Here is a 2,500-nt window from a genome sequence, read left to right as displayed (position 1 = left end):
GAAATTTTGCACAGAGGTTGGCAAAAATCCAATCCAACTTTATTAATTTTTCCAGAATTTTTCGAGGTCGGGAAGTATTTTTTTTTATTTTCCTACCATTAAAAATCGAGGAAATCGGAAAAAATAGGAACCGGCCCGGAATGACCCCAAATTCAGTGGGCAGCCTCATAAAAATATGGCTGATTTTACTGGATTGATTTCATGTGGAAAGCACGACGTTTTGTTGTAGGAATGCGGGAACCCCGGCGGCTCGCCTGCCGCGGCCAGCGACGTCGGGCTGGCCCAAGCAGCGCCTAGCCTCTCCCACGCGGGGGGCAGGCCAGAACGCGGGGGGCCAGGGCCCGAAGGCAGCCCCCCCGCGGGCGAGAGAGCAAGCCAGCAGGGGCTGTCGCCTGCCGCGGCCAGCGACGTCGGGCTGGCCCCTGCAGCGCCTAGCCTCTCCCACGCGGGGGGCAGGCCAGAACGCGGGGGGCCAGGGCCCGAAGGCAGCCCCCCCGCGGGCGAGAGAGCAAGCCAGCAGGGGCTGTCGCCTGCCGCGGCCAGCGACGTCGGGCTGGCCCCTGCAGCGCCTAGCCTCTCCCCCGCAGGGGGCAGGCCAGAACGCGGGGGGCCAGGGCCCGAAGGCAGCCCCCCCGCGGGCGAGAGAGCAAGCCAGCAGGGGCTGTCGCCTGCCGCGGCCAGCGACGTCGGGCTGGCCCCTGCAGCGCCTAGCCTCTCCCCCGCAGGGGGCAGGCCAGAACGCGGGGGGCCAGGGCCCGAAGGCAGCCCCCCCGCGGGCGAGAGAGCAAGCCAGCAGGGGCTGTCCGCGCGTCGCGCGGCGCGGCATGGCTGCGGGGGCCGCGCGCGCGCGCCCAAGCGCCCAAGGGCCCCCAAGGGCCCCAGGCCCTCAGGCCCCAGCGCCCCAGCGCCCAGCGCGGGCGGGCGCGCGCGCGCGTGTGGTCTTTGAGGGGCGCCGGCCTGGTGGCTCCCTAAAGAGCAATAAGTGTCATTGCAGCTCTGGCAGGGGGAGACACTACTAGGTCCCAGCTGTCACCCCCCCTCTAAAAAATTCATTTCTTGGTATTTTGAGCTGAAATTTTGCACAGAGGTTGGCAAAAATCCAATCCACCTTCATTAATTTTCCCAGAATTTTTCGAGGTCGGGAAGTATTTGTTTTAATTTTCCTACCATTAGAAATCGAGTAAATCCGCAAAACTAGGAACCGGCCCGGAATGACCCCAAATTCAGTGGGCAGCCTCATAAAAATATGGCTGATTTTACTGGATTGGTTTCATGTGGAAAGCACGACGTTTTCTTGTAGGAATGCGGGAACCCCGGCAGCTCGCCTGCCGCGGCCAGCGACGTCGGGGACGCTGGCCTGCGCTGTCGAGCCCGCGAGGGCTGTCTCCGCGGCAGGCCCCCCCTGAACGGGGCACGACAGGCCACCGCGCTGGCTCGTCCAGCGTCGACAGTCCCTCGTCCAGGTTTCAGATCGCGCCAAGTCGAACCCATGACCTGCTCAAGCCATCGTGCGCTGCCGAATTCGCATCTGCGTGTAGGCTGCCATTCCACGCGGCAGCCCCTGTTTTCGTCAGCGTGCCCCCCTGATGAATTTTCCTGCCTGGCCCAGTCCAGCGTCCAGCCCCTGTTCGTCGAAAAATCTGCGCTGCCGATTTTCCACGCGGCAGCCCCTCTTTTCGTCAGCGTGCCCCCCTGACGAATTTTCCTGCCTGGCCCGGCCGGTCCAGCATCCAGCCCCTGTTCGTCGAAAAATCTGCGCTGCCGATTTTCCACGCGGCAGCCCCTGTTTTCCTCAGCGTGCCCCCCTGACGAATGTTCGTCGAAAAATCTGCGCTGCCGATTTTCCACGCGGCAGCCCCTCTTTTCGTCAGCGTGCCCCCCTGACGAATGTTCGTCGAAAAATCTGCGCTGCCGATTTTCCACGCGGCAGCCCCTCTTTTCGTCAGCGTGCCCCCCTGACGAATTTTCCTGCCTGGCCCGGCCGGTCCAGCCCCTGTTCGTCGAAAAATCTGCGCTGCCGATTTTCCACGCGGCAGCCCCTCTTTTCGTCAGCGTGCCCCCCTGACGAATTTTCCTGCCTGGCCCGGCCGGTCCAGCATCCAGCCCCTGTTCGTCGAAAAATCTGCGCTGCCGATTTTCCACGCGGCAGCCCCTCTTTTCGTCAGCGTGCCCCCCTGACGAATTTTCCTGCCTGGCCCGGCCGGTCCAGCCCCTGTTCGTCGAAAAATCTGCGCTGCCGATTTTCCACGCGGCAGCCCCTCTTTTCGTCAGCGTGCCCCCCTGACGAATTTTCCTGCCTGGCCCGGCCGGTCCAGCCCCTGTTCGTCGAAAAATCTGCGCTGCCGATTTTCCACTCCGCAGCCCCTGTTTTCGTCAGCGTGGCCCCCTGACGAATTTTCCTGCCTGGCCCGGCCAGTCCAGCGCCCAGCCCCTGTTCGTCGAAAAATCTGCGCTGCCGATTTTCCCCGACGAACCTGCAGCTGCACAAATCCGCGCTGCC

The sequence above is a fragment of the Populus nigra genome, chromosome 2 (genome assembly GCF_951802175.1).
Source record: "Populus nigra chromosome 2, ddPopNigr1.1, whole genome shotgun sequence".
Classification (NCBI taxonomy): domain Eukaryota; kingdom Viridiplantae; phylum Streptophyta; class Magnoliopsida; order Malpighiales; family Salicaceae; genus Populus; species Populus nigra.
This window is presented reverse-complemented; position numbering follows the sequence as displayed.